Source organism: Lissotriton helveticus, chromosome 4_1 (genome assembly GCF_964261635.1).
Source record: "Lissotriton helveticus chromosome 4_1, aLisHel1.1, whole genome shotgun sequence".
NCBI classification, from domain to species: Eukaryota; Metazoa; Chordata; class Amphibia; order Caudata; family Salamandridae; genus Lissotriton; species Lissotriton helveticus.
The window spans coordinates 1314670789-1314698560 of NC_136063.1; the positions used below are offsets into that span (position 1 = coordinate 1314670789).

Below are 27772 nucleotides of genomic sequence, written 5' to 3' on the forward strand. Positions count from 1 at the left end.
AAAATATATATATATATTGGTTGTATTTGAAAGTACACATAACAGGAAACATAGGCATAGATGCATCAAGGTAAAATCCGCTCGCAATCTGCCCCTTTGCGACCGGTATTTTTGCATTTGGGATGCATCATCTCAAATGCAAAAATCGCAAATTAAGAAATCGCAAAATTGCAATTACTTCCATTTAAGGAATGCATTAAAGTTGAAAAATTAGCGATTTCGCTAATAGGGATCGCAAATTACCATGAAGTTGAACTTCATGGTAATTTGCAAAAACTTTGAAAAATGCACTAAAGGGCATTTTTCAAAGTTTCATGTTGTGCACACACATGTGTGTACGCAACATATGTGCACAGATCAATTTCAGGGGTGCAACAGGGTGCCTTTTGGACACCCCTGCACCCTTGAAATCAATTTGCGATTCGCTAATTGCGATTCTCAAATTGAGAATGTCTTCCCATTCATTCCTATGGGCCTCTAGGCCCATAGGAATGAATGGGGAGGTATTCCTTAATTGCGACTCGCAATTTGCGAGTCGCAATTAAGGAATTTTAAGAAATCGCTATTTTTTTAGTGATTTCGTCATGCATTGCATTTTGCTATTCCTTAATAGCGAATCGATATTTTTCGCTATTAAGGAATAGCAAAATGGGTTCTTGATGCATCTGGGGGTTAATATAAAAATGGCTATAAGAACAAATTATGATTCTTACTTAAGTAGGGTGACCAGATTGTCAAAACAAAAAACCGGGGCAACCACTGACATAGAAATAGGACTAAATGTGGACACCGCACAGACCAGTGTCCACATTTATTTGTTTGTGTAATAAGTGTCGACGGGACAGTCATGGAAAAACCGGGCCTGTCAAGGCAAATCTGGGACATCTGGTCACCCTATACTTGAGTCCTACTAAGAAATACAGTGGAACAGCAATACACTAGAGCTATTGCTCAGAACACAATAGATGTAGATACTATGCTTCATTGTAGCAGCATACAAACATGTCAGTTCACAAAAAGACCAACGTTTTTCTTTTTATTACATACAAAACTGAAAAATGAGCCTTGTAATATTATAACGACTGGCTATGACTGGACAAAGTTTTAAAAGGTCACCCATTGGTGTGTCCTTCTGCCACCTGCTTCTGCGAAGGACTGCACTCAGGAGTCCATCTGCCTATGTGTCGTTCTAAGTGTGTTCCTCAGGTGAGATTTTGGATGTCATGTGTGAGACGATGTGGTGTAATGGTCAGAGCTGCTGACTTTGGCTCTGGGGAGTTCGAGTCTCTGCGTCAGTTCAACATCCTTTGATTCTGGGCAAATCAATTACTCTCCCCGTGCCTACCAAAAAGGAATATGTCATCGTGTGATGTAACTGGAATTCATGTAAAATGCTCCAATACCTTCGGGTCGAGTTCGCATTATATAAAACGGTATACAAAAAAAGGCAGAGAACTGTTGCAGTTGTGTCATCTCAATGTCGATGCTGCAGCACTGTGTGCATGTTTTCCAGAGCACTGTATTCAACAGTGGAGGTGCTGCATTTCCATGCACTGCTGTAGGTAGCACTGGTGTGGTGCATCCTAAACAGGAAGAGCTGAGTTCTGTCTGTCAGGGCCAGAGTGGTGCTGCTGTCGCACTGTTTGGATGGTGTTGCTGTAGGAAGTGATATTAGACAGCATGAGTCACCGTTACATTCTTATGACGGTGAGCTCCCTGAAGACTGTACACCAAAAATTTAGTTCAGAAAGGTAGCTAAGTTTGGATGAATGGAGTGAAGTTAAAGCTTATGATTCATCATAGCTACCCCTGTGGAGAGTTTTGTTTGGGGGTAAGTTTTATATAGCGCAAACCTGACCTGAAGGTATCGGAGTATCATGAGCACCAGTTGCATTACAGATGGATATTCATTTTGGTAGGCACGAGGAGATTGTGATTTGCCCAGAATCACAGGATGTTGAGCGTCTCTGCTGAGACTCAAACCCGGATCCCCAGTTCGAGGTTGACTGCTCTAGTCGTGAGGACACTTCCTCTCCCCTAAAGTTAGGAGCTACTCGCATTGTGGGACCCTTCACAGGATGGAGATCCACACTTAGGACACTTTAAGAGAAGAAGCGATGGACACCTGAGACTTACACAGAAGTGCAGATACTGTCATGGAGTCTGCCAAAACTAGACTGGCCAATAAGATCTCATAAAAGATCCACCACACACACAAAATGATGAGCATCTAAAAGAATCCCTTGATTGTGACTTCTATTTACAGGGAGGGCAGCTGTGAACAATTTTCGGTATGCTCAGACGTGAGTCCCTTGCTCACTTTGCCACTGGATTCAAGCAAGCCGGGCTGAAGACGGCTGGAATGCCAGAAACCGGTCCTCGGAAGCTTGTTTCCGGTCCAGGGAAGAACGGCTTGGCAGTTCGGGCTGGACTGTTCCCATGGGGCACAGGGTCAGACTGATTTGCATATAGCCATGTCTGAACTGGGGTGGCAGAGTGGGCTAAAGAACAGTGATGGATTAAACCCAGATCTTTTGACTGGGTGTGATTGTTTGATATATTCAGATGCTCAGTCCATCACCACCCCCTTTTGTACCGCTTTTGACCACCATAAGTGTGGCAGGGTATGCTCAGACGTGAGTCCCTTGCTCACTTTGCCACTGGATTCAAGCAAGCCGGGCTGAAGACGGCTGGAATGCCAGAAACCGGTCCTCGGAAGCTTGTTTCCAGTCCAGGGAAGACATGGCTTGGCAGTTCGGGCTGGACTGTTCCCATGGGGCACAGGGTCAGACTGATTTGCATATAGCCATGGGCTAAAGAACAGTGATGGATTAAATCCAGATCTTTTGACTGGGTGTGAGTGTTTGATTTATTCAGATGCTCCATTCATCACCACCCCCTTTTGTACCGCTTTTGGCCGCCATAAGTGTGGCAGGGTATGCTCAGACGTGAGTCCCTTGCTCACTTTGCCACTGGATTCAAGCAAGCCGGGCTGAAGACTACTCGAATGCCAGAAACCAGTCCTCGGAAGCTTGTTTCCAGTCCAGGGAAGATATGGCTTGGCAGTTCGGGCTGGACTGTTCCCATGGGGCACAGGGTCAGACTGATTTGCATATAGCCATGTCTGAACTGGGGTGTCAGAGTGGGCTAAAGAACAGTGATGGATTAAACCCAGATCTTTTGACTGGGTGTGAGTGTTTGATTTATTCAGATGCTCCGTCCATCACCACCCCCTTTTGTACCGGAAAACTGAGGATGTACAGCACATTTATGACCATCCACGTTCAAAGAGAGATGCTTAAATGTAAATGTATTGCGACTTATATAGCGCACGTATCACCCGAAGGCATCAAGGCACTTGCCTTGGGAACCCGTCCTGGCTTTTCCCTGTGAGATAACCCCTACTGGGTATCCCCAGGGTGAAAGCCAGGCATCCCGCAGCGGGTGGGCCGCCGTAGTGGAGATTAAGCAACTATTGCCCAGAGTTGCAGGGTGGGACCCCATGATTAGAATAGGCACCAAGGCGAGAATTATCGAGTCCGTGGACATTTTGGGCTCAGGACCCTGCCGCGTCGGTAATCGAACCCTGGTCCCGGGCCAGACCTCTGCATCAGGGTCTGCTGCTCTAATCAGTGAGCCACACTCCCCCACAATGAAAAAATCTTTGGAGCATTTATGCACTTAAACTGTCTGATCGACCAAGAATTCTACCTAGCAATGGTGGAAAATAAGAGTGCAAGAAACTGACTTGGTTAAGGCATGCTCAGTGTGTGCTTTTTTTTTTTTTTACCAGAATGGAATAATCAAACTATAATGTTAACCTTGGCCTTTATGGCTGTGGTGATCGATCTGCGAAACTAACATGCACATTTTATGTTTGGCAACTTTATTGAGTATATGCAGTTTCCTGTTTTCTGTAAGTCCATTAGAAAAAGTCAACCAGCTTTAGTATTTTTGTACCATGCAATCTGGCCTTTATTTAAGTCATATAAACACTCAAGTGTCAGACTAACCTAGAGTGAGAAGTCAGATGCTCCTTCCTGTGTGTCACTATTTTTAATGGTATACTGTAATGTTCTGTATGATGCATCTCCAGCCCGTGTTCTCCCTTCTCCCTTTCCGCACTAGCCAAGGGCCTGACGGTGCAGATATTAACAGGGGGCACCATAGGTGCCGCCTCGGCCCCAAACCAGATGCCGCAGGGAGAAGGGGGGCCTGCTAGGGACCCCCAAACTAGCTTTCCGACAGGCTTTCCATGTAGGAAAGCCTGGCATAGAAAGCCTGCAGAAAACAAAGCATCGTAATCCCAACTGCGGAAAAGCCCTCCATTGGGATTACATGCCGGTCTCAGACTGACCGATGGGCTCCTTGAGCCCATTGGGATCCAGCCGGAATGACGGGCCAGTTTCAGTTTCGACCTCCTGCATCATGATGCTGGAGTCACAAGTGAAACCTGAGATGAGGCCCGCAAAGCTGTGGTGGACGGAGGCTTTTCGGGTCTCATCGTAATGAGGCACTATATGCCTTATAGGAATTTCCTTGGCCTCATGTTAAATTAGGAGTGATGAAAACTAATTTAGATGCTGAAATGTGCGAATACATATATAAGCAAAAGGGTATCTAGGGTATATGCTGGTGTAAGAGAACATTTTCCACTTCTTGTCTATATCTGATAAGAATGCAAAAAGTGTTTCCTTGCAATGGCCACAATTGAACTACCGCTCTGTGAACACATTTTAAGTAAAAATATAGGAATTGTAGTAAGAGAAAAGGTGCACTGCTCCCCCTGAGAGCCCATGGGAAGCCTTCCCATTTTTCAAACCATGACATTTCATTGAAATAATGCAATTTACAAATTTCAGCTATATGCATTTCATGCCCTGTGATATTATTTCTGCCATCATTTTCGCTTCCGCTTTACTTTGCATTTGTGATAAAGTGAACGCTTAAAGAAAGGCTCAACTTTCCTGTACTCTAGATTTGAAACTTCTTTCTGTATTGCTTCATGTAACATTAACAATGCCTGCTTTCCTGGAAGGCCTCCCGCTCTGACCCAAGATGTAGGAGTTTTGGCACATTTTGCGTTTTCACACGACCATATGTGTTAAAATGAATTTTCAAATCATTATACTCAAATTGGCTAAGTTACATCATTTCAAGCTATGGGAAACAACCGAGCTTATAAATATAGATTTTTCCATACTCTACTCATAAATGTATTTCTGTTAAAAAAAAAAGGGGGAATCCTTGAGTCTATTTTTTTTTTTAAGTTTTCATTCTACGAGAGAATACATAAGTACAAAAAATAAATAACAAAAGTATTAGAAAGGAAAATGGAAGAAAATGAATATATAAAAAGCTGAAGCAATGGCTTAATGCTCTGTAAGCAACTTCCATTCAAACATCGGTAGTGCGCCCCCCAGCGGTACCATCTGACTCCCTCTTAGGGGGGGCTCCCCGAGCAATCTTCAGTTATACATTTACTGGGGTCATTTTTGTTGACTAAAATAAAATTGCCCCACACGTTATTAAAGATAATTGGGCGGCGATTAAGGACCAGGGGCCGTATTACAGAAGGTGCCCGAGGGGCGCAACTGGCATTTGCATCCGCTCTGCGCGCCCCGGGGCACTTTGGTATTATAAAAGGGGGCGCATACGCTTGTGCATCCCCTTCTATAATACCAATAGCGCTAGAACACTTAATGCGCCAGCACTACTTTTAGAGGGTGTTCCCTAATTTGCATAGGAGCATGCCTTATGCAAATTAGGGAATTCCTTTGACTTTGCCCGCGCCATATTACAGACATGGGCGCAGAGTCAAAGAAGCCCGCAGGAGGCGCACTGACCGCGCCATTTAAAAGGTGGAGCACTGTCAATACGCTCCCTGAGAGCAGCCCTCTGCAGAAGGTAAAGGGGGTCCCATGGACCACCCTACCCAGACATCCCCTTGCTGGCACGGGTAGTTATTGACTGCACCCGCCTGCAAGGGGATCTTTAATCCCCTTTGAAAGTGCAGGCAGGTGCTGCCTGCACAGTGAAAACACAGAGCAGCTGCTCCGTGTTTTCACATGAATGGGGGCAGCGCGAGTTCGAGGCTGCCCTGGGGTCAGTGCATTCACCGTAATAGGGCGCATTATCATTGTTTGCGCCTGGCACACCTTTTGAAAGGTGTGCTGGGCGCAAACTATGACAATGTGTAATACGGCACTTTAGTGTACAACAAGGAGCTCACCAAGGGGTGACAAGGAGGTCACAAAGTGAATTGAATAGAGTTACACATATCACTTGAACTCTGGATCCTGTTTTATCGATCTGGACTTCCTGGCTGTGTGCCACGAAGGTCCTACAGGGTTCCTTCCTTATGTCACCTTGAGGATTGCGTTGGGGAATATGTATAAAGTTTGGTATATCTGTGGATGTGTGTGTGTTATTGAATGAGACTAGAGTATGTATCTGAGAGGTTGGTGTGGGGGTATTATATGATGTGTATTTATTGATGCTATGTCCTTGTAACTTTTTATCGATGTATGATGTGATTTAATGTCTTGAACAAAAAGTATATAAACTAAATAAGAAAAAAATAAAATAAAGACTTTTGTATATTGATATGTGTAACTCTATTCAATTCACTTTGTGACCTCCTTGTCACCCCTTGGTGAGCTCCTTGTTGTACACTAAAGTGAGTGGACTCTTTATGAGCCATTGTTGCATTCATTTGGGTGGACTTCGTCCCGTACAGTAGTGTTATTTCCCCTGACGTCTGCCCTCATTCGTTGCAGGGGGCCCCTTTTTCTATTGGAATGTGTAATACGGCCCCAGATTCAAAAGTCTAGTTCCCACTTGCAGGCGCAAAAACAGAAACCTGTGAGTCTCAGTTCTACATTCCGAGACTCAGAGTCGAGGCAGTTCTGCTGCTATATATCCCACTGGCACGTTGAACATTCTTCGTGTGTTCACGCAGAGGCAGAAATGTGGGCACACATCATAGAAAGGGCAAAGGGTCAAACAAAGTTAAGTGAGGACTCAAACAGGTAAGGGTTTGGGTGCAGGTTGTGCCCTACTTTGGAAATGCTTACAACACTTTCTCTTGTTACAGACAGAAGATCTCTTATTTTAAAAGGTGAAAGATGAGGTAGAGAAGGGGTTTCAGCATGAGGAAAAAGTCTTTCCAGTAAAAAGGCAGAAAATGAATAAATTATGCGTGCACATATATATTTTCACATTTTCTAATCATGCAGATTTTCCCCAGTGGTGAAGATTCCTCACAAGCAGGCCGGGTGGGCCAGGCCCACCCAAACATGAGCCTGGCCCACCCTTGGGCGTCGGATTGGCAAGGCGGGACCAGGGCCCGAGGCTTGTTGTGAGCCTTCACCATCAGTGTTCGGTCTGGTTCTCCGGATCCAAACTCGAGAGGCTGCTGCAGCCTCGGCGCAGCCCAGCACATATTATCGCGGCCCATTGTCACATATAGAATGACAATAGGCCAAACCCAGCAGGCACGGAACAGAAAGTGATGGGGGCAATAAACAGGGTTCTGCTCCCTCCCTCCCAGTGCTTAATTTGTAAAAAATGAAGTCCTGGTGCTCAATATTTGCCTTAGGAGGCTGCAGCCACTTTTTCCAGTTGTCCGCCCAGCTATTCCTGGCACCACTTAATTGTACCATTGTCGTGACCACTGTTTACATGGACAATGCAAAAGCATTCAGAATCTGTCCTGTGCTTGTGCTTTCGCAGCCTACCTCACTCACTTCAATAAAATGCCAGCTCCCTGATGCAATTATTTAATGGGGTTAGCAGACACGCTATATTAAGCAGGCCAGGTGATGAATAGATTAGAGAGCAGGGCCCAATTATTTAGTGATTGCTCAGGGCTGTGACAATAAGGCATGATAACATCACTAGGATGATAAACAATACACATACATCATGCCTAAACAAGGGGGGGCTGTCTGTGGAGGCATGCCACGCAGTCGCCCAGCTAGTTATATTTATTTTCAACCAGACAAAGGTGCATAATGATATCCCGAAGAGTTGTAAAGATTTATACTCAACTCCCATCCACATAGGAGTCAGCAGATGATTAACAGTGGGTGCTGTGAGACATGCTGGCTCACTCTGATGTTGGTGTAATACATGCAGTGTAAGAAAGTCCGGCGCACATAACATTTGTGTCTGCTACGTACATTCAACTATCTTTACATAGATAGGTGCATAAAACATGCAAAAATGTAGAAACTGTATTTTTTTGGCGTCCTTTTGTTTTGCATTTTTTGTTTTACTGGGCGCTTTCTCTACCACCTAAGAGCTAAAAGGTGCAGTATGTGAGCACACATAATTTGAGCTCAGCTCCCAAGAGCTACCAAAACTGTTTTGCACCTATTTGTATTCTATCACCAGAGGCAGGTGACTGGAATGTACATTTGTTAACTTGGCAAGAGAATCCTGTAAGCTACGAAGGCACACTTGTGAAAACCGGGGTGGGTGTCCTTGCACTCACTATACCTTCGCTATGATATCATGCCAAACATGGCCACTGACTGCAGCGACAAGACAGCAGGAACATATAGTTTCACATAGCTTGAATATCGGGAATCTTCTAGTAGCAGGCACGTGGGAGGAATCACTTCTTTACACTGTGGACTGGAGGGCAGATGGATGGGGGAGTTAAGAGGCGCTTCACATAGGACAGGTAAAACTGGGCCCTGTACAGACTGGCCAGGGCAGGAAGGAGTGTCACACACAGGACAGAGAAATCGCATTCACAGAAGTACCCACAAAAGCGACACAGGCAGCCAGCCAGCGCAGGATTAGGTGCCAGGCTGGAGGGGCTGGAAGGGAAAGGGGCACATGTGGGAAGCACGAGGGGGCCAGGCACTGGCACTTACATACAGCCAGGCCAGTTGGTGCCAGCTGACAGCCAGCGGCAGGCACAGGTCCAGCTCTGGCGAGAATCCACCACCTGCTCCTGGCAACTTCTGGTAGACAGTGCCCTAGTACTGAGACACACGCAGCAGCTGGCATCGGGGTGATGATGAAACGGCTGGAGTGCCAATACTGGGGCACAGGTAGCTTCTGGAACCAGGGTGATGCTGAGCTTGCTTAGTGAGAAGAAAACATGGGTAGCCCTGGCCCTGTGAATTAAGTGCCGGTACTGAGCACCAAAAACCACCAGCACCAATTAAGCACTGCAGTCCCTCCTCACAGTGGATGGCTGTCCAGGCAAGGCATCCTCACTGCTCTACCAACCTCCCATCTCAAAATCAGAATTTAACCAGAAACAAACCCTGCCTTACCTGTCTCTTTGAGATGAGGCACTTAATTTAGAGGCTCTGTCGGCAGAAGCCCTTGGCAGCGAGTTTCCTGGGCCCTAGTTCCACCACAGTGCAGCTTTAAATTACCTCAGTCAAAGGTGGCCCACCACAGAAACTGTTATGGTTTTTCTGAGAGACCACATGTTTGATCATATACTCCTTCCTTAGAAAAAACATAAAGTCCTTTCAATCAAAACCAGCGAAACTGAAAATGTTTACACCTGTAGTTTATTTTTTCAGATTGCACAGTCATTAACTGCTTCCTGCTGGGGTGTATGGATATAACCAGGGCCGCTTGAATTTTACAGCATTGGAGGTCCAAGTTATGTCGCAGGGTTGCGTAAATTATACTGCAAGAAAAGGAAAATTATGCAGTGTAATGCTGCAAATTTAATGATAGTATTACCTCAATATTTTAAACTTGTTAATGGTATCTGGGCATTGGTTGCACATCATTAGTATCAGTTTAACACTCAAATATAGAAATAAGCAACAGAAAGGTGACCAGTCCAGCTTTGCAAAGGGCCTTCTACTGCGCAGTCACACGTGCACCTACGGTTTAGATAACTTTTGAACCGTTTGAGCTGGGAACAAGCTTTTTTCGTTAAAACTGCAGATTATGTGGCAGATGATGGATTATGTGGCAAACGCACCTACGGTTTAGATAACTTTTGAACCGTTTGAGCTGGGAACAAGCTTTTTTCGTTAAAACTGCAGATTATGTGGCAGATGATGGATTATGTGGCAAACGCGACAAATCTATCTGTAAAAAATGCTGCAGCCACACAATCACATAATTCCAGTAGGCATTTATATAACCTGCAGACTTCATTCTGGATAATTCCAACCCAACTATTCCTCTTTCTGAGAAAAATGGATCATTGTATTAAAAACACCTGTTGAGTAGAGTGCTACAGAATGGCAAAAAATTCAGTTGAATGCACTATGTAACAACTCAAATTGTATGCACCTTTCCTTCTCTGCCTCTTTCAGCTGCGCTCTGCCTTTTGACTCTGTTTCACCAATGTCTGTAGCTCACTTTATTTGTCCTCACTGAACGCCTCACTGTCCTTTTATCACAACATCAACACACAGTGCTTAATTTCTGCAGATCGTTGGTAGCAGTTGGCACAAGCGCTCATTTTAACATGAGACTTTGACCAGCCTAAGAGAGAGAAAGGCATAAAATGAGGGGAACACAGTCATAGGAAACTACTGACAAAGGAAGAAAGGAGAGCCAAACAAGACTTTCGCTCTAGGGCTAAAGCTGGCCCTGTCATGCCCTTTCTGTTTTTTGTTTATTTAATTAGAAGTCAGTTCATGAGTGCACAAAGACTGTTTGGTCGGCCCTCTGGGGCTGCCCAAACTAGTCATTCCCACTCTGCCCTTCTCCACGCAGGCTGTATTGGCTGCAATGCAGCCTGCTTGGAGAGCATGGCTTCCACATAAGCCCCTGGCTGGGTAGCATCCCGGCCAATCACAACACTGCTTGCAGCCTTGTGATTGGCTTTGGGGAGGGAGCCTGGCTGCCTGCTTCCTGTTCCTGCCAGAGGCAGAAGAGCAGGAGCCGAGAAGACGTGGGGCCCGGCTGCGGAAAGGTAAGCTACATTTAAAAAAAATGAATATTATTAAATTAATCCTCCCCCGCGTGAGCCTGCCCTGCTTAAATCCCCTGCACCCTCCCCCTCCCCCCGCGAGTCATGCCGGCCGCGACTGCCGAAGTGGTCCACCCAAATAAAAATTCCTGGAGCCGGGCCTGCTCACGAGTATCATGCATTTATTTGTGCTCTCCTGGAATCGGACTAGACAGAATTCTATACAAGTCAGAGAAATCTACTGTAACCATGGGAGTAGAATTCGACACTTTCATCTGATGGCCTTTGAGAATCATGACTGGGGCCTACCTCATCCTTCAAAACAAGCTGCATCTACCAGCTTTCTTAGTCACATTTTGAACTCCGGAATACCTGAATATGTCCATAACTTGAGAGAGCATTATTTGTTTCTGAACAGTGCTAAGCTCCCAAGAGATTTAGGTACCTGAAAGTTTAACATTATTAAAAAAATCTTTTTTTTATCTTTCTACTGTTCCCATAACTTTTACACGGTAGTTATAGGATAGATTCCATTTTGATTTAGCTTCAGTAATTCTTTTAAGTTTCTTTCGGCTTCATGGTCAGTTTTGCTCAAAGACACAGCCGTAGTCTGCTGATTCTGTTTAACGATGTGACAGATTTAAATGTGTAATTTCCCAGTATAACTTACCCAACAACAGGAAAGTCCCTTTTTGACTTCTGCATTTATGCAAATGAATGGTTTATTGGGGGTTATCTGGTTTTTTCTCAATCCTGCGTCAGTGCCCACTTATTAAAAAAAATATGACTGTGTTTTACTAATCTAGTATAAAAGCACCCCAGTTAATGCTATGAAGAGAATGCAATTTGACTTTATTGCACAATTCAATAAAAGCAGATGGACGAAGTAGTTCTTTATATATCTGATATACTTTCTTATTAGACTTAAAAATGGCATCATGCTGTAACTCACAAAAATAGCCAACTTTACTCCAAAGTAATTTTTGCAAAGCTATTTATTTATAAGACCCCAAGTCTGACATTAAACACTCCAAGATACATAGCATGGCTTCAAACATCACACCAAACGTAACTTAATATCTACCCACTAATACAGCACCAAAGGACACTAGACCTGTCATTCGCAATGAGGCATGTCAATGGCCTGAAAAAATTACAGAAAATACATCACTTTGCAAAGACAACCCATGGCATTCACTGCATCTAAACAAGGTTGGGCAAGCGTTTGCAAGATCCTCCTCTCCAACAAGGCACCACCACGGGGAAAACGGTCTCCCTCCGTATTATATCACACACACACCTGGATGCCACCCATGCCCCTCCATCAAAGCCATCTTTTATTATTTAAATCCATAATTGAAGACTCATGCCCACCCACATGAAGGACTAAGAGGCCAGGTAATTTGCAAATGCTGCACTGTTAGACCGGTCAGCTCTTGGGATGGTTTCCCCTTTCTTTTTGCCTCTGACATCCTGTTTTTGATCATTCGCTGAATTTTGTTTTTACTGCTGTTCGGACTCTGGGCACTTCACTACTGCTAACCAGCGCTAACGTGAATATGCTCTCTGTCTAAATTGTATTGGTGATTGGTTTATCCATGATAGGCATATTTGGTTTACTAGTTAGTCCCTAGTAAAGTGCACCAGGTGTGCCCAGGGCCTGTAAATCAAATGCTACTAGAGGGCCTGCAGAACTGATTGTGCCACCCACATGGGTAGCCCTGTAAGCTCAGACCTGCCACTGCAGTGTCAGTGTGTGCAGTTTTAAACTGCCATTTTGACAATGCAAGTGAACCCACTTGCGAGACCCAACCCTTCCCTTTTATCACATGTCCATCAACCCTAAGGTAGGCCCAAAGCAGCCCTTTGGGGAGGGTGCAGTGTATTTGAAAGGTAGCACATGTTCTGGTGTGCTTTTCATGTCCTAATAGTGAAACACTGCTAATTTCGTTTTTCACTTTTACAAGCCGGTCTCTCCCATAGGGTAACATGGGGATTGCCATAAAATATCTTTTAAGTGTATTTTCCCATTGGGAGCAGATAACGATTTGGAGTTTGGGGTCTCTGGACTAACAATTTAAAAATACATCTTTTGGTGAAGTTGATTTTTGAATTATAAGTTTGAAAATGCCACTTTTAGAAAGTATAACATTCAACAATGTCTCAAAGGGCTTTGTTTAGTAGACAATTTGCAAGTAAGCACAATAAATTTGCAACAACCAGGGGGAAGGGAGTAGGGAGACAAAAGACCAGAAGACATTCAATTGAAGAAATGCTTGTTCCATATATTAAGTTATAAGATCAAATTAACAATAATAAATGCACTGTGTTACATTAAATTACATGTAACCTGTATTATGTAGTGCACAAGTACTTGCGAGAAGGGGAACGGCACTGGTGACACGTGAAGGGGTATATACAGCGGAAGGAAGGTGCAAAAAAACAACAAATATTTTCATATGCAATCACGAGGGAGGCGCTGTGAATTACGCTGTAGAAGCCAACTGCGTTTAAGCCTTTACACAGTATTAGGCCAACATCAGGACCAGGTTACAAATTATCGGAGATAACAGTGCTGCGGGTTTGAGCAATCAAGACACTGTATAGGCGGCACTGCAAAATTGCAGGGACAGGTTGCGAACAAGGGAGGAAGGAACTTCACAGATTAAGGCCTGCATGTGAATATAGGTACTGCTGGATCAAGGAGAGGGCCGGAAAGGATTATTTGTGGCCAGTGGTCACGCATCCATTGTATGATCACATCGAGGGCATGAGTCAAGTGGCAGAAGTATATCCAAGGAACCTCGAAACGGAAACGCCACCGGCGAGAGTCCAGAGTGGGTCCAGGGATGGTAGAGCAGAGTGTAGCTCCGGCGTGAGTCTTTTAGAAAATAGGCATTTTCTTGCTTAAACCAGTCTGTGCCACTGCCTGTCTGTAGAATGCACATCTGAGTCAGGGTGACAGTCGGGCTCTTTGTGCATTCACTCTAGACAATCACACAAAGAGAGCTGAGGTGTGCCCTGTATATTCTGATGGCCAATTACCAGGTTGATGGGTCTTCCTGAGCTAGAGTGGTGGGAAGAGAGGTCACTGACACCTGAATAGAGCTGTGCCTGTCCTCACACAAAGAAGCCTCTACCCCCCTGTAGTGTGTCAGGAGCCAGGAAGGGAAAGGTAGGGTATTTTGCACTACAAAGAATTTCCTTTGAAGTTTGCTACTTTTCGATTGAGGACATCCTGCCAGGAAGAAGAGATGGATGCTGTCAGAAAGACCTGCCACTCTGCTGTTTGCTTTGCTGTGCTGGCCTTCCGCTTGCTGCTTCTGTCCTGGGAGTGAAAGGACTGGACTTTGCTTTTTTACATCCTGGTTTCTGAGTTTCACCAGAGACTTGAGCTGAGCTTGCCTCCTGTTAAGAAGTCTCAGGGCCATCAAAGACTTCACCTAGCAGCACCTGGGCTCTCTTGGTGAGAGTCCTGTCTTGCCAAGTGGTGCCAAATCTAGTTCCTGGGCCCTTGGAAGTGAGTTCTGGTGCAAGAAGAAGAAATCAACACATCGGCTCACACCGTCATTGGGAATCGGCGCTTCCTTGCAAAACGCAAAGCATCGCTTCTGCCTTCACAAAAAATGTTTTACCGCATAAGCAATATCCACAATTTACAATGCAGGACCCAGCTTTCTGTTGCAGAGCCTCCGAGGGATCGCCACTGCTTGAGTTTCGAGCACTGCATCACCGAAGCCATTGACGCACCACTCAGACGCAGCTCATGCTTCAGCCCTGTGAAACCGACACAGTGCAACTTGATTTTTGACACATCATAGACGCACAGTCCGTAAGCACCGGATTTGTCTTTGATACCGCACAACAGTAAAGAATCAACACATCATGCTGCAAACAACGTATCACCTCCCCTGTGGCAGTAATTAACTGACACATCACCTCCTTGCCTAGCAGTATGGAACTTACCCATCACCTCCCCTGTGCCAGTAAGGAACCGACGCATTGTCGGTTTTTTCAACGTTTCACCTCCCCTGCGCCTCGCATCATTTTTGGCTTTTAAAGCATATCATATAAGGTACTTTGACCTAGTCAAGCACATCCATTGATTTCAAGGAACTACATCTGCATTTAATCTGTAAAAATGTATATCTTGACTTGAGTATGTTGTATTTTTGTCGTTTTGGTCTTGTTTTATTCTGATAAATATAGGCTATTTTTCCAAACTGGTGTGACATCATTTTGGTGTTTTCACTTTGTTACTGTGTGTGTGTGTGTGTGTACAAATACTTTACACACTACCTCTGGGAGAAGCCTGGCTGCTCTGTGTCAAGCTACCAAGGGGGTGAGCAGGGGTTATCTTAGCTGTGTGACCCGTTTCTAACATGCGATTGAAAAAAACTTGTAGCATATTGTACCAAAAATATTTGTCTGGGGTGAGACCTTAACGGGTGATCCATAGTGGCCAGTTCAAGTAGTAGATTGTGCTTTCAATCCTGCTTTTTTAATGGGTAATCCGAGGGAGTTACGGCCACATGCATCATTGTTGCCGTTTGCGATTTCTTAATTGAGAAAATTAAGGAATCGCAATTAAGAAATCGCAAACGGCTATGCATCAAGAAATCGCAATTTTTTTTGCGATTTCTTAAATTTCCCTAATTGCGATTCACAATTTACGAATCGCAATTAAGGAATCCCTTCCCATTGATTCCTATGGGCCTAGAGGTCCATAGGAATGTATGGGAAGCCATTCTTATTTTGCGATTCGCAATTAAGGAATCGCAAAATGAGAATGCTATTTCAAGGGTGCACGGGGGGTCCAAAGGACCCCCCCTGCACCCCTGAAATTTAACTTTAAGAACATTTTTCACACACACATGCCCCAAGGGCATGTGTGTGTGTAAAATTAAACTTTGAAAAATGCACTTTTGTGCATTTTTCAAAGTTTTCGCAAATTACCATGAAGGTGAACTTCATGGTAATTTACCTCTCCCTATTTGCGAATTTGCAATTTCTAAAGTGTGATGCAAATTGCGATTTCTTAAATGCAATCGCAATTTAAGAAATCGCAACATAATTGCGATTCCTTAAATTGCGAAAAAATAAAAAAACACGATGCATCCCAAAAAAGGAAATTGCATCCGCAAACGGCCGAATTTTGCGATTCGCACCGTTTGCGAATGCAATTTACCTTGATGCATGTGCCCCATAGTCTTCTTACCCATCGGAAGCAATCTTATCAAGTAGGATAACATCCACAAACCTAGGTATTCCTAGCACTATAGCATGTACATCGGTCCAGTGGAGGGGTGTGGGGGGCAGCTATACTTGTAATCTGTGCTATATGTGGGAATGCATCTTCTAAGTCCTTGTCACCAGAACAACCAAGACTAGCGGAAGCTCAACTTTTATTCAACAATCTTGGTTCAATAATCGGGATAGGCAATTTATGCAGAACCAGCTGAAGTGATCTGCACACAGATACATCATCCACCTAAATAAGGAAGCCTAGAGAAAAACCCGTGGCTCATGTTCAAAACACGCTTCTATAATAGCTCCACTTTCATGCAGTACCGAAAAAACAAGCTAGACCCACAGGATCACTTGTTTTATGTAAAAAGACAAAAGTCATAAATGGATATCCTGTGAAACATGAACGTTTTGTTTTCCTTCCCTAGTGTCTTTTTCCAAAACAGAAACCACGAGACAATGTATTATTTACCTGTTTATAAAGAGGAACAGGGTGTTGTACCTTTGTGTCACTTTATTTTTCATACAGAATCCACGAGGGATATTAAAATGATTTATTTTCACGTTTGACGTAAGAAGGAGCTGAAGAACAATACACATAGGGCCTTCAAGCACTTATCCAAAGGTACGCATTTTCCTGCATTTTGCACAAAGTTCTCAGCTCTGCTCATCGTTCTTACGTGTTGTTCCCTTTTAACATGGATGGAATTCGGGTCAATACCACCATCCATCTGTGTCGGAGGGCTGTTTTCTTTCACTGGTCTGGAAGCGAGAGCCGGCAATCTTTTGATTTTATTAAGCAAGCTCAATGTTCCGTATGCAGGGCACAGCCACATACGGAGGGCGGCGATGCTAAAGCCATATACCAGGCAGTTTAGAAACAATCTGGCCATGTGCATAATTACAGGACAAGCACTGGCAAAGCCAGCAGGCCTCGCCCATGCAAGAGCTATTGTCTTTGTCAATGTGTTTAGCCATGTTCCACACTAGTGTGGCTGCTGTTCAGCATGATTGAAAGTTAGTGGCGTGGAGTGTCGTAGAGAGAAACGCCGAAGAGTAGAGGGCTATAGAATGGAGTGTCAGAGAGTGTTGTGCATTGGAGTGGCATAGTGCGGAGTCGCATACAGCGGCATACTCTGGACTGGTGTAGAGTGTTGCAGAGTATAGTGGCATAGAGTGCAGGGACATTGAGTGCAGTAGCATTGAATTCCGCGGCATACATTGCAGTCGTAGAATGCAGTTCCGTAGAGTAGAGTGGTGCATATTAGATTGAAATGGTGTGGAGTGGCTCAGAGTAGAGTGGCGTAGCCTGGCGCAGAATGTAGTGGCGCAGAGTAGAGTCACAGAGTGGTGCATAGTGGAGTTGAGTGATGCAGTGGCGCAGAATAGAGTTGAGTGGCATAGAGTGCAGTGGCATACAGTGAAGAATTTAGTGTCAAAGAGTGCAGTGGCATAGAGTGGTGGAGAGTAGAGTAGCACCGAGTAGTGCAGTGTAGAGTATAGTGTCAGTGATACAGAGTACAGTGCAGTGGCATAGAGTGCACTGGCGTAGAGTGCAGTGGTTATGAGTAGAGTGGCGTAGAGGGCAGTGATGCGGAGTAGAGTGGAGAAGAGGGGCTTAGAGTGCAGTGGCATAGAGTAGATTATTTCAGAGTAGAGTGAAGTGGCGTAGAGTGGAGTGGTGAAGGAAAAAGTGCAGTTGTGTAGATTGTAATGGCGTAAAGTAAAGAGGTGTAGAGTGCAGTGACGGTGCATTGGTGTAGAGTAGATCAGAGTGGCATACAGTGGATTGGCGTACAGTGCAAGGGTATAGAGTTGAGTGTTACAGGGTAAAGTGCATTAGTGAAGAGTGTAATGGCAGAGTGTAGAGAGTGATACAGGGTAGAGAGGTGTAGCATCAAGTGGCATGGAGTGGTGCAGAGTACAGTGGTGTTGAGTTTTGTAAATTGGAGTGATGCAGAGTAGAGTGCAGTGTTGTGGAGTGGAGTGTTGTAGAGCGGAGTATGCATGGTATGGTAGCAGACAGCCATTACAGACAATACCTTTTTGATAAAAAATGACCATTATATTTGCACAGACATACAGTTTTACTAATTAAGCTACACATTGCAGAAACGAAAATGTGTGGAAATTGCATCAGCTAGTGTAATGATTTGTTTTGATCATATTAAAGCATTTGTTTATAACACACTTCAGAAATAATTTAAAACAATGCTTGATTTGTGTTCCTAATTCTGATATATTCACAAATACTTATACAGTTAATTTAAAGGTAGTTGTCCTCATTCCTACCCCCAGTATCCAGCAAGATTGTCACATAAATCCTCTCACTTTGAAGCCAGAGAAAGAAAAGGAAACAAGTGCCCTCGGAAGACAACACCTTACATTTGATCTAGGTCTTTGAATGCACAGCAAATGTGACAAGATAAAAGCAAGATTTAAAGGCCTGTTTACAGAACGTTTACAGAACGGAAGTTATTGGAAGAAATCAGTAAACAGGCTTTAGGCAACAATAAACTGAACCTGGAGAGTCCAAAGCAAATAAAGCCAGCAAATAGAAGGCCAGAAAATGTGAGTTACAAAGCCAATGGTAATCAACGGGCAGAATGCATTCCTAGGTCAACTTTCAGAAAGTCCAAAAGATGTCTTTAGCAAACCAGACAGTTGCGCTGTCTGGTAAGCTGTGAAACAGTAGAAAAGGCCTGGTACAAATATATAGGCTCGACTCCTGGGCAGTGACGTAACACAAAATGATGGGCCCCCTGCTGAAATGCGTGGAGTGGCCCTCTGTAACTCCCACATGTTACAGATATTCATAGTTCTATGGATGAACGGGGGGGGCTCTTTTAAGGTGGGGGCCTCCTGCTCCATGGGCTGCAGAGGGAGGTGTACAACAATGTTTCCTTTTATAACCATACCACAATCTTGACCAAAACACTAAACAAAAATGGGAATGGCATAACAGGAACAGTAGAAAACAGCCTGATACATACTGGAACAGTGGAAAAAGGCCTGGGGCAAGTATATAAACAGGGCATTTGGGCAGTCGCAAAACTCAAAAAAATGGGGCCTTGGTGTCTTCCATATTTCACAGATACTCATAGTCCTAAAGCATAATGGTGCCCTTGTTCCCATGAATCTGGGTACCAGCGATGTTTCTGTTTATGGCCACACATGTCCTTGGTCAAAACAGGCTTATAAAAAAATTAAAATAAAATAACATACCAGAAAAACAGGAACCGTAAAAAATACCCTGGTCCATAAAGGAACAGTAGAAAGAGGCATGTTGGATACCTTAGCATGAACAATAACATCAGAACATACTTATTTTGCAAAAGAAAATTCTTTAATTTCATGGATGACTATTATTAAACACAGAATGTTATATTCCAACTGTACTCTGAAAGGAACCAGTTTGTGTGGCTTTGAAAATAGAACCCATTTACTAATAACTCAGTTCTTTTGTCTTGTCTAGATGGGAATTTACCTTATGAAAACAATATTTTGACAGAGCAATGTTCTGGTTATTTACTTATAGTTACGCATGATGAAGGGTACAATCAGTCAGAAATGCATTGGGTTTCTATAATCAATCGGGTTTTACAGCACTGATCTACATTTGAATGTACATTAGTAGTGCGGCGAATGTGAAGTAACATTTGTATGCCTCTGCAAACAAAAGAAAAATGTACAACTATCTCACATAATGTCATTAAACATTGATACATGTCTACATGTTGAAATTTTGTGTAATCCATCAAACTTGGAATATAAAGTGTTAAATCCCATCTTTGGGCTGGGTACTCTTTATTGTACATTTTGGGTCTAGCTAACCGTTTGGTTGTCTAGTTTCTTTCAAAGTTTCACTACGAAGACAGGCAGGCTCCGCTCCAAAACAGCACACTCGCATAGTTTATTATGATGACATTGAATACAACTTGTGAACATTGAGTGCATGTCATCATCACAGTTTTTCTTAAATTAGGTGAACTTGGCAGGTCGACTTGGCAATTTAAAACTGTGCACACAGACTCCGCAATGGCAGGCCAGAGACATGTATGAAGGGCTACTTGTGTGGGTGGCATAATCAGTGCTGCAAGCCCACTAGAAGTATTTAATTTACAGGCCCTGGGCACAGGTAGTTAACTGTACTAGGGACCTACTAGTAAATCAAATTTGCCAATCATGGGGGGGCGTGGCTTGCAGCCGAACATGGCGGCAGCTTGAAAGGCAAGCTCCGTTGAAGATGCGGCCTCTCCGAATATCCGCACACTGATCCGTGCACACTACGGTCTCTGTAGGAGGGACCCGAGGCCCAGGACCGGGCGGCACAGACGGCAGTAACTCCGGTCAAAATCCGGCGCCGGATCCAGAAGTTGTGACTGGCGCCACCTGCGGCCTGGACGGCGGCGCGAAACCGGGGACTAGCCTGCGGAAGTATCCGACCGGAAGCGCCGGAGACTCGACCACCCTGCACCGGAAGTGCCCAGTCGGAGGACGAAGGGAAGAAAGTGCACCGGGACACAGCCGGAAAGAATGACCGGAGCGCTCCGAGCCAGGCAGGACACAAGTACGAGGCAAGACAGAGCACTGCGGCACCTGTGAGAGCCAGTCGGAGGGCGGCGAAAACTGAAGGCGGGACTCGTGTCTGAAACCGGTTGCGACGGACCGCCGAGCCTGAGAGACTCTGGTGCCCGCATTGTGAGGTGAGGCATCGGCGTGCGAAATACACAGCGCGCTTGGACCCGAGGCGACACGCAGGACCTTGCGCCGAGGGTCCGGGTGCGGCAGTGAGGCCCGGTGGGTCCTGACTCACCACGGTTGCGGGGCCACACGAAGGAGTTGTACTCCCCGGAGCAGTTACGGTGGCATATCCAGACGTGGCGCTGCTGGCCCCTGGATAGCGTGGTGGGACCCAAGACGGAGCGGCAGAAGAGGGTGTGCTGCGACAACGGAGATTAACTACGATCAGTGACTCCTGGACGCCCTGGAAAGCTCAGCGGGGTGGTAGACATTGAGGACAGTAACGTGGGGCCCTTCACGTTGCAGGCGATCGCCCCTCACACCCCTGGGCTGGCAGTAGCAGGCATCAATCGTGAGGCTTATTGCACACACTCCAGACGTACTCGGCAAGATGGAAAGCCCGGGTAGTGGCGGCAAGACGGTCGAGTTCCACAGTCAGCTGAACTCACTCGGACAGTCTCTCCGTTCGGGGGGCCACCGCTGTCGGCCTGCCAGCGCATTGGTGAGCGCGACACTGGCAACCCGCGCTTGATTGACAGTGCGTTGACCTGGTTCCAAACCAAGTGTCTCAAGGTACGATACAATCTGTCCGTGGCACGGGACCCCTGAGTGACACTCCGGAATGGCACAACGAGACCCGGCGCTCCTCTTACAAGTCGACCCACAGTATACAGTCTGCGGCCGGGTTCAAGATCAGACACCATGACAGGCAGGGGTGGGAAAGGAGGCACCACGCAAACCCGGATCGATAGATTCGCCTGTGATAAGAGCGTCTCTCCCTCCGCAGACGGGAGGGCTGGTAAATCAACGGAGAGCACGGGCGGGAAGAGGGCGACGCTGGATGATGTGATGCAGGCCTTGGCGCAGGTTCAAGCAACAGTGGGCACGATCTCCACCGAGATTACCCTCATCAGAGCGGACTTCCACAAAATGTCGGAGAAGGTGAGCTCCATGGAGGTGGTTACAAAATCTCTGGTGGAAGACGTCTCAGAGCTCCAAACGGAGATGGAAAAGATGTCAATGGAGAACAAAGTTCTGCGGGAAAGACTGGATGATCAGGAAGGGCGCTCTAGAAGAAACAATGTACGGATCCTTGGGGTTCCGGAATCTGAGGGCACGACAGCGATGGACCTCTACGTAGAAGACTTGATAAAGAACGAACTCAAACCCAGGGGCCTGTCCACCTTCTTCTCCGTGGAAAGGGCACATCGGGTCCCAGGGGGGAGACCGAAACCTGGCGCAAATCCGCGACCGATCCTGGCCAGACTGTTCAATTTCAGAGATCGGGATGCGATCTTGCAAACAGCGCGAGTGGCGCCACCGATAAAAATCCAGAACTCAACGTTGGCCTTCTTTCCGGACTATACAGCCGAAGTTGCTCGCAGCAGGAGAACGTTCTTGGAAGTCAAAAAGGAACTCAGGTCGCGAGAAATCCCGTACTCAATGCTGTTCCCGGCCAGGCTCCGTGTGGTGGCAGACAACAAGACTTGGTTTTTTGATACTCCTGAGATCGCCCGAGACTGGCTGGATGGCTGGAGGTCGGCCGGTCAACCGCGCCGATCCCAAAGGTCGCACAAGAATCAGAGGGCCGAAAGCTCTCCGAACTCGCAAACATCAGGGCATGACATGGGGGAACGCTCGCCAGTAAGAAGAAACGAGGCGGAAGATGCTGAGGAGAAACAGTAGCGGCCGGTGCACCCAGAGCATTACGCTGACCTAGCTGACTGCCCGATGGGTTGCCTTGGACACTGGGCTGAGGGCATCTGAAGAGAGGGAGAGAGCGTCGGCGGCGGGGAGCCCTTCACCCCAACGAGCAAGTATCTTTAAGTGTGGGGATGGGGTTGAGCACTCTGCTAAGTTGGGGGGGCGGGCAGTTCAAGGTCCGTATGGCAGGGGGGCAGGGAGGGGGGTAGGAAGGGGAAGGGTTATGTTTGTTTTTCTGTGTTGTTTTGGTTTTTTGACTCAGGGTGACATGACATGGCACGCAACTCCCATGGGAGGGGTGCACAGACGTAGAAGGATACCTAATGGCAATGTCGGTATACCACACGCTCCTCACGCATTTCGGGCTACACACCGCACACAACACGGAGGTGGGTTCCTCTGGCATCACAAGATCCCGTGCACATGTGGTTGGGATGGGCTACCCCAAATCCTAAATGGCGGGTCCACTGCAGGCTGACACGCTTAGAGGGAACGATCAGACTCCACTGCAGATCATGTCCTGGAATGTTAGGGGACTGGGGGACAAGATCAAGCGGGGATTAGTACTGCAGGGTGTCAAAAGGGTTGGGCCTACGCTAGTCCTTCTCCAAGAAACGCATCTTATGGGCGCTGCTAGGAAGGCCCTGGACAGGCGGGGATATCATATGATAGCACACTCTGAGTTCACTTCTGGGTCACGGGGGGTAGGTATCTTACTGTGTAAGTCCTCACAGTTCATAGTCCAGACCACTAAAGTGGATGATCAGGGCAGATTCGCAGCCGTGCATGGGCAGTGGGAAGGTAAACAGTTAAATATAGTATCAGTCTACATCCCTCCGGCGTTACATGCAGTGGCCTTGCCGGACCTGGGGAAGTTCCTGCTGGAGCTACCCGAGGGCGATTTGATTTTAGGAGGTGACTTTAATGCTGTTCCTAATAACGCCCAAGACAGATTTCCACTGCGACCGCAGCCGATCGGTGCCTCTCGCTTTGGTAACTTCTTGGAGGCGCAGGGGCTGATTGACATTTGGCGACACCTGCACCCCACTGAGCGGCAGTACACCTACTACTCAGCTACGCATAATAGCCTATCCAGGATTGACTACTTCTTCACCTTGGGCACTGGCCGTCTCACGATAGAGGAGATGCGTATCAGGCTGAGAGGCATCTCAGACCATTCACCGCTGACTTTAACCTTATCCAGTCAAGAGAAGACTCGTAGACGTGTGTATCCGATCTACCCGGGATACCTCAGGGTACCGTCGGTTCGTAAAAACTTGGCAAAGGCGACCCAACACTACTTCGCGGAAAACCAGACCTCAGTTGAATCCCCCTCGATACTGTGGGAAGCTTACAAGACGGTCCTGAGAGGGCAGGCTATTTCTAGCATTACGAACCATAAGCGCACCCAAAGGGAGGAATTAGTGGAGCTTGAGCTGGAACTCGACAGAGCCAGCACGGCGCACATGGCAGACCCCTCAGACGACACACTGCATTTCCATCAGTTGCGTCAGCAGCTCCATGATGACCACCTAAAATGCCAGACGGTGGCAGATGTGGCGGCAACCGCCCATCGAGTATACGACATAGGGGATAAGGCAAGCAAGCTTCTGGCGTGGCTAGAAAAGAAAAAAGGGGGTAGCAGAACTATATTACAGATAGTGGACGCGAATGGTGTCATGCACGCGCGTCCGGAAGAAATTGTAGACACGTTGGCAGACCATTTCCAAGGAGTGTACTCCCCGACGGTAGAGGTCACTGAGGAAATGGCGACTGCAGCTCTCCGCGATGTACAAACTCCAACTTTGTCGACAGAAGCGGCGGGAGAACTGGATGCGGACTTGACGATTGAAGAGATTCAATTGGCCATAACCGCGGTACGGTCAGGCAAGGCCCTCGGGCCCAATGGGATACCAATTGAATGGTATAAAACTATGTTTGAATCCCTGTGTGAACCTTTGTTGGCGATGTATGAAGAGAGCCGCGAGGTAGGCAGCTTACCCCCGATCAGCGGGAGGCGACTATTGTGGTTATCCCGAAACCGGGTAAACCCCCTGACGAATGCACCTCCTATCGGCCGATATCGCTACTTAACGCTGAGGCTAAAATACTGGCAAAGGTGTTGGCGAATAGAATGCTGCCCCATATGGAACACCTGATCCATCCTGACCAGTCGGGCTTTAGCCCGCACGGAAGCACGGCGCTCAATTTACGTAGAGTACATGGGGTACTGGCGTGTGCACCGTTGTTGAAAGAACCGGCGGTCATATTGTCCCTCGATGCCAGGATGGCATTTGACATGGTTGAGTGGCAATACCTCCTTGCGGTGCTGGCTCACATGGGGTTTGGAGACAAATTTATCTCATGGGTGAGGTTGCTCTACACGAGCCCGACGGCTCGAGTGGTGGCTAATGGACATATCTCTCGTGAAATAACACTTGCGAGGGGGACCAGGCAGGGATGCCCCCTCTCCCCACTGCTCTTCGCGTTGGTCCTGGAACCGCTGGCTGTTAAAATTAGGACATCCTCGCTGCTGAGAGGGATCCGCTGGACCGACGTCTGGGAGGATAGAGTCTCCCTATATGCCGATGAAATGAAATGAAATTAAAATTGGATTTGTAAAGCGCTGCAGTTGCCCTGAGGCGTCCAGGTGCTGGAAAACAGAAGGTGCCCTCACAAGGTTACTATTTATTGAACAGAAGAGTCTTAAGCTGTTTTCTGAAACCAGTTAGATATTTTAGAAAACAACAGTAAAACTCCCGGCTATTTTGCCTCAGGAGGGGTTCTGAATTAGTGACATGCTGATTTATCTGACGGACCCGGTGAGAGGAGTCCCCAACTTGTTGGAAGTCTGTGACTCGTATGGGACCACATCCGGCTACACTATAAACTGGGCGAAGTAGGTCATATTCGGGCTCAACAACTCCCCACTGACCCTGCCTGACGAGTGCCCCTTGACGGTGGCGACTACCTCCTTTAAGTATCTGGGGATCTATGTCACCCAGGATGTTACTGAATTTTTTAAAAGTAATCTACAACCCCCACTAATCAGGCTGCGGAATGATGTGCAGCACTGGAAAACCCTTCCATTGACACTGCTAGGTAGAGCGGCATTATTTAAAATGATGGCGCTGCCGCGCTTCCTTTATGTGCTTGAGAACACACCGACCTTAGTGCCTCCGGGTTATTTCCGGAAGGTTACTGGGACGTTGGCAGGCCTGCTGTGGGGAGATCGACCAGCTCGTATAGCACATGTCAAACTTAACAGAAGTTGGTACGACGGTGGAATCGCCCTGCCAAATATACAATTGTATTATTGGGCAGCACAGCTTAAGATTATTAATCAATGGCTGCACGCTCCACAGGACGACCCGGCGTACCGTGCGGACAGGGCCCAATTAGGCACACACAGCTTGTTGGCACCACTATACCACAAAGGAACAGCATCCAAATTAATAGGGCCCACTAGGCACACGGTAACATTGTGGCAGAGAGCCCAAGTGCGACTGAAATGGGAGGGAGTCATTACAAAGCTGACACCGCTATGGGATACAAAGGCCCTGGGACACTTACGCCACACCAAGGGATTCACCCAATGGGACAACATTGGAATTTCAACGGTAGGGGATATGTGGACTAGGGAGGGAGTGGTCCCGTTCTCACACCTTCAGCTACATTACAATCTAGGTCCTACGGAAACGTATAGATATGTACAGATCAGGCACGCCCTAATGGCGGCTATCCCGGCGAATACCACTCTGCCGGAAGCCTCACCACTTGAAGATCGCCTACTCACTGACTTTATGCAGGAGGGCGCTACATCCCTTACGTATCGTAAACTGTTGAATAACTTGCCAGGCCCCCTAGTGAAATTGCGTGAAAAGTGGGTGGAAGAGATAGGGGACATGGAGGACTCGGACTGGAACGCGGCGCTAGCATCTCCGCGTGAAGCGGGTATTTCAGCTAGGTTCCGCCTGGTACAGCTAAAAATTTTACATACAATATATTACACCAGAAATACATTGTTTAAACTACACAGAGCAACGCACCCACTCTGCCTTCGAGGGTGTGGCTTAGAGGGCACGTTCCTACACACACTTTGGGAATGCCCCGCTATGGTAAGGTACTGGCAGCAGGTGATGCGCACCATCTCGCAGACACTGGGAGTGTCCTTAACGCCCCACCCACATCTATGTCTGTTAAACATATGGGGCCCAAATGACTTAACACATCAGGGTAGATTGTGGGTCGCAATAGGCACAATGACAGCCAAGAGAGATATAGCACAGAGGTGGGGGGCGGCGGAGTTGCCATCGCTGTCGCAGTGGTGTAGAAATATGGATGCGACTATGATTACGGAGCGGGCAGTATATCAGATGAGAGCGAACCCCCGCAAATGGAATAAAATATGGCTGCCATGGAACACCTACAGGGGCGATCTCTGTGACCCTTTAGAGGAAGAAGATATAGATAGTTCGGGGGATGAGATGGAGGATATTTGAGTGTGTGGGGTTGTGGATGGCTAAAGATGATGGAGGGAGGAGGGGGGCCTGGAAGTGGACCAGTTTCCTCGCACAATATCGGATCAAGGAGGGCAGTGTGAATGACGAATGCGAGGGTAGCCGAGAATGCCATAGGGTTTGACGGAAATTGGACCTTGGATGGGGTCACCCATTTAATTACTGAGTCATAAGTTGAGTTGTGTTACTTAAAAATGCAAAAGCAGGACCACAATTATTTTTTGAATATAAGAGTAATGCGCATAAATGCTATAAATGTTTGGAGATCCGCTGCCGGACCGTTGGTTGTCAGCTGAATAGCTGTGTAATTTTTACTTGATGTATACAGTTTTGGTAACAGCCGGCCCCAGGGTTGTAGGCGAAATACTGTAAGTTAACAAACTGTCAATAAAGTCTTGCATTTAAAAAAAAAAAAAAAAATTGCCAATCATGGAGAAAACAAATGCCATTACATTTTATTCATGGAGCACATGCACTTTAGCACTGGTCAGCAGTGGTAAAGTGCCCAGAGTCCAACCACCTGCAAAAACTAAGTCCAACACACAATCACAAACAGGAGGCCAGAAGCAAAAAGACAGAGAAACCCACGTCCAAAGATGCCAGGTCTCACAATATTTAGAACTACGAGAACTGAAGTTACAATCTGAGGTTT

General features: G+C 46.5%; 1 protein-coding gene across 18 annotated transcripts in view; it reads right to left on the reverse strand.

Moving 5' to 3' along the window:
* The window catches only part of PTPRM (protein tyrosine phosphatase receptor type M), a 1498021-nt gene that overhangs the window by 620179 nt on the left and 850070 nt on the right, over window positions 1-27772 (reverse strand). The window lies entirely within an intron of this gene.